At 37.7% G+C, this 21,058-nt stretch overlaps 1 protein-coding gene across 43 annotated transcripts in view; it reads right to left on the bottom strand.

Annotated features, from left to right (window-relative positions):
- The window catches only part of MAP2 (microtubule associated protein 2), a 297,668-nt gene that overhangs the window by 93,648 nt on the left and 182,962 nt on the right, over positions 1-21,058 (bottom strand). For all 43 annotated transcript variants that reach the window (XM_070771192.1, XM_070771199.1, XM_070771173.1 and 40 more), the window contains one exon: positions 9,381-9,457. The gene's annotated coding sequence lies outside the window, so the exon portion shown is untranslated. The remainder of the gene's footprint in view (positions 1-9,380; positions 9,458-21,058) is intronic.

Here is a 21,058-nt window from a genome sequence, read left to right as displayed (position 1 = left end):
TCTTCCTTTTAAAACAAAGCTTCCTTTAGAATTCTTAGGCTTCAAAGGCAAGACCCACTCAAGTTGTAAACAAAAAGGAATACATAAACCCCAAACAAAAAGGCTTACATGCTGCTTCCCAGTAGCAAGAACTTTCTAGTATCACAGTGGTCTGTCTTGGAAAAAACGTCTTTTTGATCGTTTTGGCCCTTTGCTCTTCATTCAAGATTGATTACTACCGGATCTTTCCTAGAGCTTGGCTCACAATGGTTTTAAATGAGTCAAGCTTTGGCGCCCCCTCACTAAAGTATTTGCTTTAGTGAATTCTAAATTTCTCTCACAGAGACTACAACTGTCTCAGAATCAAACTGCCTTCTGTAGTAATTGCTGAGCACATGGTACAACTGGAATCTTTGACATTCATTAAAAAAAAGTGTGTATGTATGGGAAGGTGGGTGAGAAAAGAAAAAGAGTCAACAAATCAATCATAAGAAATCAGCATGTTTAAGTAAATCACTATACCGCTCAGAAAGAAAGATCTGACAGAGACACTCAGAAGGGATCACTCAGAAGGGACCAGCCTGCAGGTTCAGCCAAGATGGATTCCTGCTGATCACTTTTCATTCTTCTTACACATTAGTTTTTCTTGTAGGAAGAGCTATTTTTATTAAGGTATCTTCATTTTAAAATGTTCTCTGATGCCATGAGAACTTGGTTAAATTGCTACCGATTCTCAAAGCGAAAAGGAGTTTTAACCTTCAAGGAAATCAGCGATCATACACTTACTACAACACAGTATGTACATGAAAACACAAGTGTTCCACAGTCACAGGAACCTGAAACTTTGTGATAGAATTATTAGCAGATAATTAGCTAAATATTAGCTAAATATTCTACAAAACTGAATGATTTTTATACAATACTATGACACCATATTCCAGTCCCATAAAATAATCAGATGCATGGCTACCCTCCATATAAATGACAATATTTACTACTCTCCAAATAAACAGTACTGATAAAACAAGTGAAAAACATAATATGGGGCCTATACTACTTGTAAGTTCATTCAAATATCAAAACTCTTTAAAAATTTTTGCAAAAGTGGAAATATTCCTCAATATTATACCTTTACTTATTTTTTCTTGAAAAGGACACCTTTTCTTCAGTTCAAAATGAGTTTTTATTTGACTATCTCAATTCATGTCTTTTTATAATGCATTTTAGAAATTTACCAGAATACAATTAATTTTGTTTTACAAGTGAAGTGAAAGTCGCTCAGTCATGTCCAACTCTTTGTGACCCCATAGACTTCACAGTCCATGGAATTCTCGAGGCCAGAATACTGGAGTGGGTAGCTGTTCCTTTCTCTAGGGCATCTTCCCAACCCAGGGATGGAACCCAGGTCTCCCACATTGCAGGTAGATTCTTTACCAGCTGAGCCACAAGGGAAGCCCTGTCCTACAAAGATGCTTCTTACATCTATAAATTAATCATTTGATACTTTTAGCAAGCAGCTATTGAAGAAAACCAATAGTAGTATCAGGCACTATGCCTTTTGAGTCATTATCCTTTTGGACACAACATTCATTTCTATAAGGAGGGCTTTTTAAAATATCTCATTTGTGTACTCCTGTAAGAATTAATTTTGATAAACTGATGTATTTACATTTACTATTTTAACATGATACTGAAATTGTGATTCATAGTTTTATCTCTACATATAAATAGCATCTATTCTTGCCAGGGCTTGAAATATTTGATCTAACTGTTCAAATATATTAATTCCATAGACAGATTTTCCTTTGGAGACTACTGGCAGTTTATCAAAATCTCTTTTCTTTTTCCCTAGGATTGCACACAGTAGGATTACATTTACCAATCTCCCTTGCACTTAAATGTGGCCACATGACCCAGCTGTAACCAATGAAATGTGAGCAGGCGTCATTTGTCTATCTCTAGGTTTTGCTCATATACACTTCCATGTGCTCCTCTGTGGTATTTTCCCTTCTACCAGCTTAATGGAGACAATAACAAAGTAAAGCTATAAATAAAAGGAGTCTGGATGCCGGGCTGACTATGAAGAAGAAAGACATCCTCCAAATTCAAACACTCAGCCAGGACTGTTAAATGAACAATAAATAAAGTTGTAACACAATTTTGACACTAGTTTTTTTTTTTTTTTTTTTTTTTTTAGCAATTAGCCAATCCTGACTAATGTACTTAGAGAAAAATTGGAAGAAATATATAATGAGATTAGGGGGAAAAAAAGGACGAGACTAATAGAAGTAACAGGGTTAAAAGAAACAAATTTCAGTAACCATCCTCTATCTGCTGCCTGTACAACAGATCCCAACAGCAGCCAGGACAGGTCATGGGTGCTGGAATGGAAGAAGGAAGAGTCAGCTTGAGGCAAGAATATTTCCTGCTGCTCCGCCTATATTACCTTCTTCACGCCCCTCTCTTTTTCTGGTATGGATGGAGCAAAGAGCCCAGCCATCAAGTTGGTCCTATTCTAATGCCTGCCTTGTGGCCAAGGTGGAGAAAAAACTTGCAACTATTTTCAGAGAATCTTAGGACAGTCTGATATTCGCCAAGGACAAAGTGAAACCACTGCCCTTCTTGAGATGGTAGCAGACAGAAGACTGTACATCTGGTCTACTTCCTGTCTCCACAGTCCCTCTTCATTCTCCCTCAACATCTCCTTAAATATTATCTTGCAGAATCACAGTGTCAGCTTCTTCCTTCCTTCTGACTATAAACATACTTTTTTTTTTCTATCCATAACAATCACACACACACACAAAAGAAATGACAATTAAAAAACAACCACAATCATAAAACCTGTTTTGTAAATCTGCTACCTTGAGTTATAGCTCATTTGTTTTTTACCTCTTTAACTCCTCACTTATATATCACCTATTCACTCCTTCAGTTATTATTTATTAATAATTTATTGTTGTTATTAGCTATTAACAAATATGTATTAAATATTAGTTTGTTTCAAATCTAATAACATGGTTCTGGAGGCACAAATATAACAAAGACAAACATTTGCCTTTGACGATTATACAGAACTGAGGAAAAAGACAGACGAAAATAATTATACAGCAAGATGATTATTTTGTAGTCTAGATAAAATTAAAGGGCTATGAAAGTGCTTCTTCTCTGAAAAGGCACAATTAATACTACCTTTAAGGCTGGAGAAAAAAGCTTCATAGAAGGAATGACATTTGAATTGAAAAGACACAGGCTTTTATAAGTCAATCAAGGGGAAAATGAATATTTAGGTAGAAATAACAAAGGCAATAAGCAATATGAGACAAACATGGTATACAAAGAGAAATAATTGAAGCTGAAGAAGCAATAAGTAGTCTGCTATGGTTAGAATGAAGGAAAGAAAGAGAGGGATTGTTGGCTGTCCAAAAGGGGCTACTTAGAGTCCTGTTTTGAAGAGTCTTACTGAGCTTGAAACTTTATATTATAGAAAACTTTTAAGAAGGGGAGAGAAATGATCTGATATATATGAAAAAGCTTCATGGTGGAAAACCGGATTATGTAAGAGTCAGGAAGATGGAAACTCCTCAAAGGTTCAGATAAATGTTGCTGTTGCTCAGTTGCTCAGTTTTCTGACTCTTTGTGACCCCACGGACTGCAGCACACCAGGCTTCTCTGTCCTTCACTATCTCCCAGAGTTTGCTCAAACTCATACCCATCGAGGCAGTGATGCCACCCAACCATCTCACCCTTTGTTGCCCTCTTCTCCTCCTGCCCTCAATCTTTCCCACTGGAGGCCCGTGCTGAAGGGGTTAGTGTTCAGCACTTGCATTATAAAGCACTTCAGTGATCAGAAAAGAATTTTCCCTCTTCTGCTTAAGCAAAAATTAGATTTCTTATTGGCTTTCACTCCTTCCCCAATTGACTGAGAAAGGCTACTGCAATAGGTCTACAGAATTTTCTGAAGGCAACCATCTTTTAAGAATTCCCACAGTAAGCCTCCCTTATTAAGGAACTTGTAGTCATGGCCAAATGAAAGGACTAAATGTTTTAAATGTTTTAAAAGGACCATTACTTTTATTCTGAGCATTAGAAAAAGTGCTCATCAGAACCAAAATTTTGTCTCTTCCTATCTCCATCTGGCCAAACTGTGAAAAGGCCAGACTTAATAACAGCATCCTCTGAATAAGAACTATAGCCTTTTTGCAGCAGGTGGTTCCCACCTCTGCCTACAGAATTGCAGCCCAAACAATCTGCTCAGAATTGCAGAGAACTCAGTAGAATGTGCTTATGACTCAGGCTGTTGAGTAGGAGGACTGTTATTGTTATTTTAACTCGTGCCAGAGTATGTGGGCAAATCTCCCTGTTTCTGTCTCGAGTTAACCAAGAGACATCCCTCTTCAAAACCTCACCCCTGGAATAGATTCTTACTCAATTACAGCCAGAATGGTTTGGGGTCTGGGTACGACTGCCAGCTGATAGTAGAGATTAGAAAAGGCTTTCATACAGGGAACATCTGATATTCTAACTTACCAATACAATTTACTTTTAGAATGCTTAAATCTGCCTTTAAAATTGCTTGCACAGAGTGCCATGGACCAGAGCTAAATGCTGATGAGATAGCATTCAGCTTGTGACTACATTTGACTCGTAGTCAGCACAAGTCAAAGGTACTTGTTTTCAGAAAGGATGGTGAAAATAGCAGGTCTTCTTTCGCTTTCCCTTAACTGTTGGGGTATTGTGGTCCTACTGTTTGTCTTTCTCTTGCCAAATGTTCTCAACAGTGTAAATACTCATCAAGTGCTGCTCCTAAGAAATACTGTAAAAATGAAACAAAAAAATCAGACTATTTTTACAGAATATTGTCTTAAAGGATAAAATTCACCCAACAACATTTCAGGAAAAGGTGTAAATCTATTCTGAAGATATAGAAATATCAAAGAAATGTCAGGCTGTGGCAAATGTTAATATAATTAGGTAGACAAAATATGACATGGAATACGAAAATAAATATTTTCTGCTTTTAAAATCGTTTTCTCACTTCCACTTAGCTAATTTGTCTCTGTTTTTCTGATGCTATAAATTAAAATTCAAGATCACATATCAGTAGGATACAATATTGTCAAAATGCTATAAAATTATGCATCAAAAGGAGGCAGGAAAGTCCTCATCATTCCAGAAGTGATGGGCAAACTGAAAGAATCCTGAAAAGGGCAACAACCATCATTGTATTCATAAAAGATAATGTGTGTATTCCAAAGTAACCCTTGCATACCTCTCTAGTCCTTCAGAAAGTGAGGGTCCACCAAGACAGAGACACCAGTCCAGAGACAGCCCAGAATATCACAACGTCAGAATATCACATTACATTACATAGAGAGGATATGGCCATGACGTCAGGGAGGTAGAAGATGTCAGCTGATACAGCACCTTGTTGGCCATAGTAGGAGTGTGAGTTTTCTTCTGACTATTAAACACAGCCAATGGTGAATTTTGAACAAGACAGTCAAATCAATTGATTCATAAAAGATCAGACTATGTGAATAATAGATTATACAACAGCAAGATTGAGCACAGGAGGCTATTGCATTAGTTAAGGTGAGAGAGAGTGGATTCCAACGAAACAGGTAAAGACAATGAGAAATGGTTAGATTCTGGACAGAGATGAGCTTGTTACTGTTACCATCTGTGATGAGGCTTAATTAGGTTAAATACTATGCCTCTAATAGGTAGTGGAGTCCAGAAATAATGCAACTGTCAGGGTTGTTTGCTGCTAAGTCACTTCAGTCGTGTCCAACTCTGTGCAACCCCAGAGACGGCAGCCCACCAGGCTCCCCAGTCCCTGGGATTCTCAAGGCAAGAACACTGGAGAGGGTTGCCATTTCCTTCTCCAATGCAGGAAAGTGAAAAGTGAAAGTGAAGTCGCTCAGTCGTGTCCGACTCTTAGCGACCCCGTGGACTGCAGCCTACCAGGCCCCTCCGTCCAGGGGATTTTCCAGGCGAGAGTACTGGAGTGGGTTGCCATTGCCTGTACTCTAAATGTTTACATGGGGCTTTTGTGTCAAAAAGATGCTGATATTAAATGAAGTAGTAAGACTTAAATGTCAGAGAGATATATCAATCTTTACACTAAGAATTACATGTATTAAGTTTGAAATATTCAATTCTAAATTTTACAAAATAATCAGTAATATTAGCACACAATTACAAAGATTTTGACATTTACAAAGCATTTTCACTCCTGTTATCCTATACAGTGTTAAGATAGCATAGCAAAAGAGAGATATCTAATAGTCACCTTTATGGGATCACTGAAGGCGATTATCAATATCCTGTTTTTCTCTCTGGGCAGATATGGTGCCTTCCTTACTTTTCTCACATCAGTCCCCTCAACGTTCAAAAAACTATCCTAATATCATTGGTGGAATAAATGAAACTGCTATTTACTCATCAAACAGGTTATGTTTCCCGCATTCTTTTTCTGATAGGCAGCTTAGCTTTGAAGTCTGAGACAGATGAATTTGAATCTAGGCTATGCAACCACTATATGATCTTAGTAAGTTTCCCGAAATATATGGGCCTCAATTTCCCATCTGCAAAATTGCATTGCACTTGTGACCTCCAAGCTGTACAGCAAATCTTACATGTATTTATATTTGCCCAGCAAAGGTTAGTTTATCTCTTCTTTCTCTCCCAACCCTCAGAGCAGTAATTTATTCCCTTCAGGAAACAGAACAGTGCAAGTGGGCTCTCTTTTCTCCACACCCTCTCCAGCATTTATTGTTCGTAGATTTTTTTGATGATGGTCATTCTGACCAGTGTGAGGTGATACCTCATTGTAGTTTTGATTTGCGATTCTCTAATAATTGGTGATGTTGAGCATCGTTTCATGTGTTTGTTGGTCATCTATATGTCTTTGGAGAATGTGTAGGTATTCTGCCCATTTTTTGATTGAGTTGTTTACTTGACACAGTGGGGGAATAAGAGGGTGGGATGAATTGAGAGAGTTGCATTGAAACATATATATTACCATATGTAAAGCAGATAGATAATGGGAAGTTGCTATATAACACAGGGAGCTCAATCCAGTACTCTGTGACTACCTAGAAGGGTGGGATGGGGTCGGGGTTGGAGAGGGATTCAAAAGGGAGGGGATGGTTGATTTACAGTGCTGTACAGCAGAAACTAACACAACAGTGTAAAGCAATTATCTTCCAATCAAAAATAAATTTAAAAAGAAAATTAAAAAATTATAAAATATTCAATGTCTATAAATTTTACTGGTATATATATTGATATTTCTTTTACCTTAAATGAACTATAAAATTAAATGTAGTGATAGAGAAAAATAAGAAAAAAAATCCTTTTTTAAAAGTTTCTCTCATGATTTTTGAAGGGAATATGAACAATTAATATAGGCCAAACAGGAGTGTTTATTCTTTTATGCATCTTTTACATTTCAAAGGTAACATTTACCCTTGTAAATATTACCAAATATTGTATTTGGGAATAGTCAGTATTTCATCCATGGAGAAATAAAACAGATTGCAATTATTGCATTATGGCAAAAGCAGTAAAAAATATGAATACCATTACTGAGCAAGCTACTCAGAGCCAAAAAAAAAAAAGAAGCCCATAACCAAAAGTTTTTCTAATAGGAAAAAAATAAAACAGAAACAGAATTGGCATGATATCACATATTAAGATATTTGGATCTCTTATAAAATTCAAGAGATGCTTTGAAAGCCACACTTAAGCCATTTTAGCATTAAATCTTCCAAATGCTGAAAGTTATTTAGAAATAAATAACAATACTGAGCACCAGATGACTAAAACATTCAAATGAGTCAACCTTGTGACAGAATGAGTCAATCAGAGATCCTCATGTATTAACATGGATGAATCTCTAAATACAGTGCTGGGTAAAGGCAAGGTACAAATAATATCTGCAGTATGACACCATTTATGTAAACTGTCAAAATGTACATGATCCTATGGAGTATTATCTCATGCATATGTCATTAAAGTTAGGAAGTCATTAAACACAGGAAGGCTATATCATCTTCAGGGTTGTGACACATTTTAGGAAGAAAGGAAAAGTTTATTTCTTTAGAAAAGATTTCAACAAAGCTGAATGCTAGCATGTTTTCAAATTCATGGGGCTGATACTTGGGTATTTGTCATAATAGTTTCTGGTGTGTGTGTGTTTGTGCTCAGCCACACAGTCATGTCTGGCTCTTTTGTGACTCCACAGACTATAACCCACCAGATTCTTCTGTCTATGGGATTCTTCAGGCAAGAATACGGGATTGGGTTGCCCTTTCCTTCTCCAGGCAATCTTTTCCTACACAAGGATTGAACTCATGTCTCTTTGTGCCTCCTGCATTGGCAGGCAGAGTCTTTATCCCTGCGCCACCTGGGAAGCCCCAATATTTCCTATATTTCACTCTGAAATTTTTGTAGATTTTTTCGATTAAAAATAAAATAATAAATAATGAAAGCAGTAAAATTCATATTGCTATGGCCAATTTAAGATTGTATATTCAGTAGTTCCAACAGCAAGAAATTTAATAAAAATGCATTTTTCATCTCCTATAACAAGAAATCATTCATCTTTATTTTTTCAGTAATATTATTCTGCTTTTATCATAGGAATTGAGTCTAAAGAAAGATATGAAATCAAACAAAATATTCTTTCTGCTTGTGCACAGAGCTAAAATATATACGTTCCTTCATTTACTTACACAACAATTGTAAAGTAACAAGTACAAACATCAAATAAATTTTGTCTGTTGTGACTTTTTGGTAAACGCATTGTAATTTTTCTTCCTTAAATTCAGATAGAACCAACTCAAAACAAAGGAGAATCTGATGACTAGACATTTCTATCACAACCAGCCTCACAATAATGGCTGGGCTGATACTTTTCCCAGTGACTTGCTCCCAGACCCAAGTATACAACCTTGAGTGAATCTCTCCAACTACCTGCCTCCTTTCTCTCTGCCTCATGCCCCAATCTACAAAGTGAGCATCCTTATAGCTACTCACAGGGCTGTTATAGATTTAGTTAATATGGGCTAAGTCACATAGGACCACACCTGGCACATAGTAAGCATTGAGAAAACACTATTGGTTCTGTTAACCATAGCAGGAGAGACAGGCTGAATTCAGTCTTCATTTCAGAGAAATATTTTTTTGTTCTTTTACTATGAAAGCATTCAAAACATTACAAAAGGTCATTTTAATAATCTAAATCTATTAGCTATAAAAGGCATGTATATTTTCCCTTATTAAAATGAACTAAAATTTATTTAATAAAGATTTTTTAAAAAAATACAGTTAATAAGTGGTTATTTTTCACAATTATGTGTAACTCTTTTACTTTAGAGAGGCTAGGGTCTTACCTGTTCAAAGAAGTGGTAAAATGGTAAAGTTCGTTATATTGTGTTCTCAAAGGTTGATAATATGTTCTGGTTTCTTTCTGTAAAAAAAAAAAAAAATATGAAATTGATAATTTAATCTCTGATCCACGTGTTACAATTATATTATGTAGGTCAATATCAAATTCAACTCATGGCTTTACTCTTATATTGTGTAAATATGAGACTATGAGATGAATTTCATGATGGTTCTTAATAGTTATACACTGAGCATTTACAAAGAGCAAGGTCCTTTTCTGAGTGTTTCGAATAGAGAAGTAAAAATGCTAACTGTTGCAGACTTTTTTTTTACTTTTTAGCTTCACTCCAGTGAATAATATTTTAAATATTTTAATATAATTAAATTTTATTATAATAAATAATATTTTAAATTGTTTAAATTGTTTTCAGCTAATAAATAACAGGCAATTGTAATCTCTCCCAAGAGAATATATTCATCCTGGTAAACTGTTAATTATGTCCAGTAAGCCTTAAAGGACTGGGCCTTTAGCCCAGTCTGCATAGATTCTCTATAGCCAGGCTGGAAGGGAATTTTTTTTTTAATCAACTAATTACATTTCCTTTCTAGAGTACTAAACTTATTTTGACATTCAGGATACTAAAAGTCATTCTGGATTAGTAGTTCTGCTTAGAATTCCACTAAATGCAAGGGGCAGAACTGAGACCCATTTTTAAGTTGTGCTCTTACAATTGAATTGTAGTGCTGGAGAAGACTCCTGAGAGACCCTTGGACAGCAAAAAGATCAGACCAAGCAATTCTGAAGGAAATCAACCCTGAATATGCACTGGAAGGACTGATGCTGAAGGTGAAGTTCCAAAACTTTGGCCACCTGAGCGAAGAGCCGGCTCATTGCAAAAGACCCTGATGTTGGGAAAAATTGAGGGCAGGAGAAGGGGATGAAGAGGATGAGATAAATGGATAGCATCACCAACTCAATGGACATGAGTTTGAACAAAGTCTGGGAGATAGCAAAGGACAGGGAATTCTGGTGTGCTGCAGTCCATGGGGTCACAAAGAGTTGGACACAACTTAGTGACTAAACGAAAACCTATTTTAAAATAGGTGATTAAAGCTACGCATCTCTGTGTGTCTTCACCAAGGCTTATGTGATTTCACACCTGGTAAAACAGACCCCATCACATTCTCTAGGAAGATGCTGCTCTAATAGTAAGGAACCCTCAGATAACTATTAACTCTTCTTCAAGACCCAGAAGAAAGGGCAAACTTGGAAAGACATAGAACAGGGCGTTCAGTTCTTCTCTGTGATTCCTCAAAGAAAAATGTGTTTATGGACATAAACAGACAGGGGCCTGATGCAAAAGTGACAAACATTGACCAGGTAAGGACCTGTATGAAGTGCTTTTACATATACAAGTCACTTAACCTGCAGGAATTCACATACAATGTACAGTAGAAAACAAATCTATTAATGCACATTAAAGACAGAAAGGCTTAACATTTTAAAAATGAAGAAACTTCTGCAGGCAAGAAGAAATATAGTAGAATTCTCCATTCCCTCAAATAACTTGATAGATATTTTAGGAAAAAAATATTCAACCACCCAGAACTCTGTACACAGCTATCCTTTTTTTTCAGTCTTGCTCAGTGATTCTCAAATTTGGAATATATATATATATATGTTACTATATAGTTCTATACACAACAAGACTCTATTACATAGAGTTCTATACACAATAACAAGACTAAAGAATTTTAAAGGGTAGTTTTGATCAAAAGCAAATGAAACCTCATAGGTTGATTTCAGAACAAAATTAAAATGGTAAACTAGCTCTGGACTGTGTTCAGAAAGAGTCTTTGCATAATTAATCAATGAATACTAAATAAAGTATCATCCTTTATTTCTTCTTTAAATTCCTTCTTTTCCTTCCATTCTTTTTTTAAACTTAAAAAAACAATTTATTTGCCTGCTTATGGTCTTAGCTAAGGCATGTGGGCTCTTTCATTGTGGTGCATGGACTCTCTAGTGGTTGGCGGGCTCCCCAGCTGAAGTGCACAGGCCTTCAGCATGTAGAACATGCCGTTCTACAGCATGCAGGATCCTAGTTCCCCGACCAGACAGACTCTCAACCACTGGACCCCCAGGGAAGCCCTTCCTTAAATTCTTCAATGTGCATATTTTTTTTTCGTTTCATCTTTATGATTCTCAAATCGACATGCACACATGTATACGTGTGCAAGTACACAATTATATATGTGTGCATGTATATTTTAGCCTATTAAAAATAGGAATTCTATAGAACAGAGGTCAACTAACTATGGTCCACAGACCAGATCCATCCTGATGATGCCTGTTTTTCCTAATATAGTGTCTTGGGCACACAGCCATGTCCATTCATTTCCTTGTTGTCTATGGGTGCATTCACGCTCCACTGCCAGAGCACAGCAGTTGTGACAGACTGTGTGGTCCTTCGTATATTTATATATCATCCTAAATATTACTATATGGCCCTCCAGAGAAAATATTTGCTTACATCTGTTATCAAGGGACATGTTTGTCATTTGAGTAACACTAAAAACAATATTGAAAAACAATCTCTTGGCTTTTAAAGGTTTTTTTCCAAAAATTAACTCAATAGTTATATATGAATGAGAGAAATTCCAGCCTTAAACACTTAAAAGCTAATTTCACTCCACAGGAATTGGAGAATTATTGGCCACAGCATGAGATGATTATTGGAAAGCTGAACGTACCCAGTATTCATTCATCATAAAAATAATGCCCCATTTACCCATCATCCATATTTTTGTGGAGTTCTTTGGTTTATTAGAAAATTAAAATGACTATCTTTTTTCTAGGCTTTATTTTATGAGAAAAGATAAATGCCATTTGGGAATTATTTTTAAAAAGCAACTTATGGCCTATTCCATAAGGCATATAAACTTGAACAGCTATTTTAAATTAACACAGTGCAATTAGAGGTGATCATTTTTATTCCATATCAAAAGGTTTAAATTAGCACAGTTTTGTTAAGAATATTATTTTCCATAGTTTAAGTATTTTCTACAGTGGCTGAAACATCCCTAAAATAATCCTAGCAAATGCTTATATGGCATTTATTAATCTGCCAGACATTCAATGTTCCAAGCACTTCATATACATTAATTCACTTATTCCTCTCTGTCACCCTCTAAGTAGGCAACTCTTATTCTCCTCATTTTACAGATGAGAAAACTGAGGCCCAGAGAGTTTAAATGCCCTTCCCAGCATCATACAGCTAGAAAGTAGCCAAGCCTTTCAGACTTGATAGACCCCAAGAGTTGGTTTCAGGTCTTCGACTCTGGTTAAGGACAAGTTCAACCATAGAGGCTTAGTGGTTTCTCTGAAAAGTGGTATTTCATCTATGGAAAACTGCAATTTACTTAAACTACTTAGCACATCTATTATTCAATATATTCAGCTTCTTGAACAAACTGAAATTTACTCAGTTGCTCCACTGATTGTATCAGGTTTGCTTATGCCACTTTCCAGAACCGCTTAGAACTGGATTTGAACACTGTTGAGAATCATGACTGACACCTGACAAAGTCATGTGATAGAGAACAGGATGTGCACTGGCTTCACAAAGTAAGACGAGTGTATCATTGAAGGAGGAACCCAAGACAAACACTTGTTCAGCTATAAACAATTCAGCTTTTATCAGGTGGGTTATCCAGATAAATAGGATGTGCAGTGCTTCAACAAGGAAATGACACTCATCACTGCCTCTCACAGCCTCCCGACTAAACCAACCACATGGGCTCTGGCTAAATGCAAGGGGTTGAGAAACATGAAAGTTAGATGGAGATTGGGTGAGCAGTACAATTCTCCATCACAAGAGTGAAAAAGGCATGGTGGCTATTTTAGGGCCATCTTTAGATTCCTTCCTTGTTGAAAAGGGCTGACAAGAAATAATGCTCAGTGATACCAGCTCAAAACTTATTTTGCTAAAGTAACAAATGCTGACTCTGATTGGATATATTTTGTTATATACATATTCATCTTTTAAAATGTTTTCTTAATATGAATTGACCCTGAATATAGAGAACCTCGGGCATCAAGAGGCTACCCACATCAGTGTTTTCATTTCGTGATGTGCTTCACTATTGTTTTCTGCTCAGAAATCAGAATATATCTGAATAATGCTTCTCTGCTTGACAGAAAGCCATCTGTTTGTTTCTAATTTTATACAAACATCAACCATTTTAAAAATGTTCGATTAAGTTAATGCAGATGCACGGGTTCCTGTGGTGTAAAGAGAAGGGTCTGGGGACAGAAACAGGAAACAAAGCTGCCATGAAACTTACTATGCCAGATGCCACTTCATGATTTCCCTCTCAGGTTCAAAATTCTTCTGTCAATGTGACAAAATCTAAGTTTCTTGGCCTGGCTGCAAGGACTTGCATACTGTGACTGTACTTTATCAAGTTTATCTCCGATTTTCTACCACCACAAGCCCTCACATCTTAGACTAGTTACTCTGTAGACCTAATAAATGCCCTTTTCATTCAAGCTTCATATCTTTCTTCTGTGAAGTCCTCTTCTTGCCTCCTTGTCTCTCCCTCTCCCGCTTTCCGTACTTCCTTTATGTCTGGCAACGCCTTGTTGAACTGAAGCTCTCTTCTCTAAGAACACTCCCTAGTCACCTCCAAGATTGTCTCTGTCCACTGGTTCCTGGTTCTTGTTTTTATTTGGCATTCATATGAACTATCCCAGGGGTCACTAGTGGTAAAGAACCTGCCTCCCAATGCAGGAGACATAAGAGACTTGAGTTTGATCCCTGGGTTGGGAAGATCCCCTGGAGGAGGGCATGACAACCCACTACAGTATTCTTGCCTGGAGAATCCCATGGACAGTGAGCGTAGTGGCTACAGTCTATAGGGTTGCATAGAGTTGGACATGACTGAAGCAACTTAGCCTGCATGCACACCTTCTGTTGTTAATTGCAGCTTATTGAAATGGAAACAAATTCACATGCCGCCCTTTTCTCTGCTTTGTTTCAATACTAGAAGTTGTTTAGTTGCTAAATCATGTCCTGCTCTTTTGCGATCTCATGGTCTGTAGACCACCAGGCTCTTCTGTTCATGGGATTTCCCAGGCAAGAATACCGGAGTGATTGCCACGTTCTTCTCTTGGGGATCTTTCCGACCCAGGGATTGAACCCTCATCTCCTGCATTTCAGGTTGATTCTTTACCACTGAGTCACCAGGCCACTGAGCCACTATTGTTCTAGAAGTCATTGGTTCCTATCAAATATATGGATTCTTTTTCTTCCCAGAATATTTTAAAAAATCAAAACAAGTGCAACTGAAGGACAAAAAATATTAAGCCATTTAAGAACATACAAAGCACTTCAAGTAAGGCTGTCATATTATCAAACTGTCTCAAGAGGTATTAGCAATTTCCACTTCTATTTCCTTAGCCTATCAACAGCACTGTGTACTATTTATTTGTTTAAAATCCTCCCCATCCCACCCCAACTACTCTGTAAGCTCTAGGTGGGCAGGGGCCATTTTCTTTTGCATATATTCTCTTTTGTACTACTATACTTCCTGTCCAGAAGCAAGTACTTAATAAATATTCATCTGAAGATGAAAAATTGAGGTATGTACTCCAAAAAATTAAATACTTTAATTTTGTGTATATGAATTTCTCTGTTCTAAGCAATGGAAAGTCCTTTCTACCTGGCTTACTGTTTTCCCGATTTGAAAATGGGTGATTAGTAAATGTTGAATGAATGAATAAACAAAAAAATGATAGCAGTGATGATAATAGTTTATCTCCCTAAGCATTCTGATGAGAACTTGGTTAAATCAGATCTTTGAAATAAAAATAACACATATTTTGGACATGGAAGCTGTGTTACAACCTTGACCTATGACCTACTGGCTGCAGACTACTGGGCAGACCTTTTGACTTTCTGAATCCTCAGTATTATCATCAGTAAAATGGAGATTATCCATGCAATTTCTTTTACAGAGTTACTGCAAGAATTAAATAAAATCATCTGTAGAAAAGAGCACTGACAGCTGTGATGTGTCAATGTCAGCCTTCAGATACTATTTCTTCATCACTTAGCACACATACACGTGTGAAGATATTACCTATTCGCTTGTACAAAGTTCATGCTGATGTGAAATTTCTTAGCTTCAACTCTTCTCTTTTTTGCTTGGCTGCCAAATTCCTTTTGTAAGTTCTTAGGACACAGGATGTCTTTGGGAAATATTGTGCTCGATAAAGAAAGCATCTCATTCACTAACAGCCCCGATTTCACCTGCTGGGAGCAAACTGTCAACCTACAGCAGCACACTAGGAAAGCATTTGGCTGAACCGGGTGACAGAGCACCAGGCTATTTTTGGGGGTCACTGTGAGCACTCAAATTCCAGCTGTGGCCTAAAGAAATAAGAATTCGGTCAACCGATGATGTTCACTGCTTGAGCTCCCGTACTCTCTGAGGATGACATTCTTGACTGCTGGATCATTAGAAAAGACATACATTGCTAAATGTCTCTTTTCTAAAAGAGGCTCCACCAGAGAGAGAAAATACACGCTATTCTCCAGTAATCTGACCGGAAAAATGAAATTCTGGCAAATCTACTTTTTGCCCAAAGAGCTAAAAGCTCTGAAAACAGAGGGATTTCATTAACTGACTGGCGTCTTGGGGTGGAGTTTACAATTAACAGTGATCTCCAGCTGGTTCAGGTTCTTCATCTTCTGCTGCATATTGTTCAAGAGGCAACCCATGAGAATTTAATTAGCACAGTGGCGCCTCAGTGAGCACCCACCCTTCCCCACTTCTGTAATGCTAATTTGAAATATCTCCTTTTCTCAAGTTATTTTCTGAACAGTGGCAGCCAACATTTTATTACTAAAGAAATTGCCAGTAATGACCCATTTGAAAAAGCCAAGATTTCTTAATGAAGTGAGAATATGACTTATTTGCTGAGAAAATATATCAAAATAAAAGCTAGTCCTGAAATTCACCTGAACCCATTATATTAGCATTCCTGGGTGTTTTGGAAATTCTACAACAGTGTTTGTGTATCCAAGACATATCCCAACAGTAATCTTAGAAATATTAAAACACACAAGGACAGAGCATTAAGATGTCACCAAAAGGGGAAGACTTGGCCTGGAGCTACTAGTAGCAAAGAAAGGAGGGGGGAGGCTGCCTTCCTATAAATAGGAGGCAAAGGAGGAAACGGATCCTCTGCTGGGGAGTCCTTTAAAATGTTTTCTCCACCTCTTCTATTATTCTGTCAGTGACCATGTAACTCCCTCTTTTCTGCTCTTTTCAGAAGAGTATGCTATTATTATGCTTTATTTAAGAGGCTAAGATTTAAGTAAATAAATAGACACCACAGGGCTTAAGGGCAGTTGGAATGGAGGGAGGAGAAGGGCAGAAATCAACACAGGAGGAGGGGCACAGAGAGACAGGGACAGCAGGGCTGGAGCCAGATGTCAGGGGAACCGAGCACTGTGTGCTCATGAAAGGCTTTTACCTAAAGCTCCCAGTAGCCACTTGACATCTATAATCAAGGCATGCGAGATTGATTTATAAAAAAAAAAAAAACATAAAAATAAGACTAAAGTCTAAGCTTTAAAAGAAAAGCAAATAAACCAATGAGATGGCAAATATTCCAGCTGCTCTAATTACAGTTGTTTCGAAGGAAAAGTGAAGGTTGCCAATGCCTTGTTTGGGTTCCCCTGAGCTCCCCAGGATCATATCAGCCACCTTTGGTATTTGCAGACACAAAAGTTTGCTTCAGAGGTAGGGTTTTACCCTCACACTCTGAGAATGTTTTTTAAACTGCTGTAGGCCAGTGAACATGCAACCATTTTTAAACAAAATTATTGCAGCTTTAAAAATGTATACCTGGATCACTTTGCTGTACATATGAAACCAACACAACGTTGTTACTCAACCATACTCCAATAGGAAACAATTTTTTTAATGTATTATCTTTTAAAAATGTGGCTTCCCATAATTACAGTACAAAAATCTTGGGAGGCTTAGGGCGGGCTAACTCTGTGTGCCACACTACTCTCCCCACATGCCAACTGACCAACCCATCTCCAGGGGTCTTCCTAAAACAGTGAAGTCCAGCAGCCTGTCCTGTGAGTGCCCCCTGTACCTAGGGATGGGCGTTATATCATCTTTAGCCGAGTCTTGACTTTAAGGGCTTTTAGAAGTACCTTCTTAGTGACGGAGTGCAGATCCTACAGGATAGTGGTTTTGTTTTGTTCAGTTAATCTGTTGATGATTTTATTTTTCCCATCTTACATCCATCCTAGTTTCAATGTAATGTCAAGCTAAAAGTCATTCAGCTAAAAGAAAACTTTAAGGAAAAACAAAAGAGTGAAAACAGTTAAAAGAGAGAGTGGAAGCCATGTTTGATCTCCTCTTTGTCTCACAGTTTGGATGCTCTATATGGTCAGCATGAACTCGCTACTTTTCCCACACACAGTAAGTCTGTTCCGAGCTCTTCAACTACTCTCCCTGGTTCTTTGGCGATCTCCTAGTGACCACAGAGGGGGATTAGATCCTGATCTACTGGAAGGTACTCTTACCAATAGCCTCCAGAAATTCACTGATAGCTATTACAGTAGAGCATAGGCAGGAAGGAGTGAAGACTCATTAGATCCATATATAACTTTAAAATAACACTAAACTCTGAAATCCTGGAGAAGAAAATGGCAATCCACTCCAGTATTCTTGCCTGGGAAATCCTATAGACAGAGGAGCTCGGCAGGTCCACAGGGTCTCAAAGAGTTGGACATGACTTGGCAACTAAACAACAACAAACAAAATCTGAAATACAGATTTCTATTAAATTGTTTGTAAGAAAACACATATGTTTCCATTGCAAGAACAAAAAATAAGGAACTTCATAAGTGTTAGAAGGAGGTTATTAATACAAGCTTCACTGTCCTATACCAAGGGGGAAATTGGGGTGGGGGGAGGACTTGGGAGGATTTGGGATTGACACATATACACTATTGACGTGGGCTTCCCTGGTGGCTCAGCTGGTAAAGGATCTGCCTGCAATGTGGGAGACATGGCTGTGACACCTGGGTTGGGAAGATCCCCTGGAGAAGGGAAAGGCTACCCACTCTAGTATTCTGGCTTGAAGAATTCCATGGACTGTATAGTCCATGGGGTCACAAAGAGTCAGACACGACTGAGCGACTTTCACTTTCACACTACTGATACTATGTATAAAATACAGAACTGGACTTCTCTGGTGGCCCAGTGGTTAGGAATCTGCCTCTTTATGCAGGGGACACCACTTCATCCCTGGTCCACAAAGATCCCACGTGCTGCAGGGCAACTAAGCTGTGTACCATGACTACCGAAGCCAGCGAGCTCTAGAGCCCATGCTCTACAACAACAGAGGCCAGCACAATAAGGCAACGTGCCGCAACCAGAGAGAAACAACTAGACAGCAACGAAGACCCCGCACAGCCAAAAGAAAACAGGTAAACAGAAATTTAATATATATAGATAACTAATGAGAATATACTGTAGAGTACAGGCAACTTTACGTAATGCACTGTGATAACTTGAATGGGAAGGAAGTCCAAAAGAGAGGGGAAATATGTGTATGTACAGCTGATTCATTTTTCTGTACAACAGAAACATTGTAAAGAAACTAAACTCCAATAAAAAATTAATTAAAAAAAGATTCCCTGGGAAACTTGGAAATGATGTTTTAATGCCTTAAAGAAGGCATTAATCACAAAAGATCTTTCATTTCTCACCATGTTCTTGAACATTCTACTGACTGTAGCATCACCTACTGCTACTGCTACTGCTAAGTCACTTCAGTCGTGTCCGACTCTGTGTGACCCCATAGACGTCAGCCCATGAGGCTCCCCTGTCCCTGGGATTCTCCAGGCAAGATCACTGGAGTGGGTTGCCATTTCCTTCTCCAATGCAGGAAAGTGAAAAGTGAGAGTGAAGTCGCTCAGTCGAGTCTGACTCTTAGTGACCCCATGGACGGCAGCCCACCAGGCTCCTCCGCCCATGGGATTTTCCAGGCAGGAGTACTGGAGTGGGTTGCCATTGCCTTCTCCAAGGAAATCTGAACCTAGCGTTTTCTCAAGTTCCAGTGTATTGGTTTTGCCATATATTGAAATGAATCCACCACAGGTATACATGTGTTCCCCATCCTGAACCCTCTTCCCTCCTCCAATACAATATTGTAAAGTTAAAAAATAAAATTAAATAAAAAAAAATAAAGTTCCAGTGTAAATATAAATGTGTATTGAATAGTTCTCTCATTAATTTAACATAGTATTTTCTATAGATGGCTACTGAAGAGCCAATTTTCCCATGGGACCAAAAGGAACAGTATTTATATCATTATATGACGGGTGATAAGCCCAGTCTATCAGCCCCAGGGGAAATTTCTGGTTTCCAGTTTACCAGAGAATTAGTTTTGAACATTATCCAAACCAACAGTCATTTATCTTAAATAATTAAAATTCTTTTCCCCAAAGAAATAATCTGTGAAGTTATCTTCAAATAAATCATGTCATTATAAGAAAGCTTCCTTAAGAGTCAAATTAAATTTCTTAATCTGATGATTTCATAACAGCAATGCAAACATTTCAAAAATTGGCAGTAGAATAATAATTAGAAATTTTGGTTTTTGTCATTCTCCAAATTTCAAGAGTTGATTAAATTATATTTATTAGCAAAGAGATCTGGACTCTTCTCAAATAAAAGCTTATAAAATAAATGATTGTCAAGATTTTTAATATTTGAGTAATTTCATTATTAGTGTCCAATGAAGGTGTTGAATGAAACAAAGCATAATTCAAGTGATATCATATACATATCACAGATTGATCAACCTTAGGCAAAAACCTGGTAAAAGCTCATGTGTTTTTTTGTTTTGTTTTGTTTTAATTTTATTTTATTTTTAAACTTTACAAATTGTATTAGTTTTGCCAAATATCAAAATGAATCCGCCACAGGTATACATGTGTTCCCCATCCTGAGCCCTCCTCCCTCCTCCCTCCCCATACCATCCCTCTGGGTCGTCCCAGTGCACTAGCCTCAAGCATCCAGTATGGTGCATCGAACCTGGACTGGCAACTCGTTTCATACATGATATTATACATGTTTCAATGCCATTCTCCCAAATCTTCCCACCCTCACCCTCTGCAACAGAGTCCATAAGACTGTTCTATACATCAGTGTCTCTTTTGCTGTCTCGTACACAGGTTTATTGTTAGCATCTTTCTAAATTCCACATATATGCGTTAGTATACTGTATTGGTGTTTTTCTTTCTGGCTTACTTCACTCTGTATAATAGGCTCCAGTTTCATCCACCTCATTAGAACTGATTCAAATGAATTCTTTTTAATGGCTGAGTAATACTCCATTGTGTATATGTACCACATACAGATGGCTAAAAGCTCATGTTTTAAAGAAGCCCCACAGACATGTCTTCCAACACCTTTACTGGGTTACAATGAACTTTCTTTTTTTTGTTAGATGGTGACTTGGCCACCTGATGTGAAGAGCCAACTCACTGGAAAAGATCCTGATGCTGGGATAGAATGCAGGCAAAAGGAGAAGGGGGTGGCAGAGGATGAGATGCTGGATGGCATCACCAACTCAGTGGACATG

The sequence above is a fragment of the Bos indicus genome, chromosome 2 (genome assembly GCF_029378745.1).
Source record: "Bos indicus isolate NIAB-ARS_2022 breed Sahiwal x Tharparkar chromosome 2, NIAB-ARS_B.indTharparkar_mat_pri_1.0, whole genome shotgun sequence".
Lineage (NCBI taxonomy): Eukaryota > Metazoa > Chordata > Mammalia > Artiodactyla > Bovidae > Bos > Bos indicus.
Note: the sequence above shows the minus strand (reverse complement) of the source record. Positions and strands in the feature narration are given on the sequence as shown.